The sequence below is a fragment of the Triticum dicoccoides genome, chromosome 6A, assembly GCF_002162155.2.
Source record: "Triticum dicoccoides isolate Atlit2015 ecotype Zavitan chromosome 6A, WEW_v2.0, whole genome shotgun sequence".
NCBI lineage: Eukaryota > Viridiplantae > Streptophyta > Magnoliopsida > Poales > Poaceae > Triticum > Triticum dicoccoides.
Genome location: NC_041390.1, coordinates 26,829,517 through 26,829,893, shown reverse-complemented (window position 1 = coordinate 26,829,893; position 377 = coordinate 26,829,517). Strand labels below are relative to the sequence as shown.

Below are 377 nucleotides of genomic sequence, written 5' to 3'. Positions count from 1 at the left end.
TCCTGATGAATATTGTTGCTGAGGCTGTTGGAAGGAGACCTGGCTCGATGGTTGTTGTTGTTGTTGTTGTTTTTGTTGTTGATGCAGAATAATAGCATGAACAACATTGTGGATGGCTTGGCACTGCGACTGCTCAGGGATCTGCCATAGGTGCTGACAACACAATTCTTGCAACAACTGGTAAGTACTTTGTTGCAAAACTTGTGAGCTTCCATGCGCTATGTTGTGTTGTTGCAATACAACATCCATGCATGGAATCAGTTGTTGTTGCAAAATTTGTTGAAGGATTTGTTGCTGTGTTGTTGTTGTTGTTGTTGTTGTTGTTGTTGTTGTTGTTGTTGTTGTTGTTGTTGTTGTTGTTGTTGTTGTTGTTGTTG

The 377-nt window shown here is 40.6% G+C and overlaps 1 pseudogene; it reads right to left on the bottom strand.

Moving 5' to 3' along the window:
• Window positions 1-377, bottom strand: part of LOC119315543 — a 634-nt pseudogene extending 257 nt beyond the window's left edge.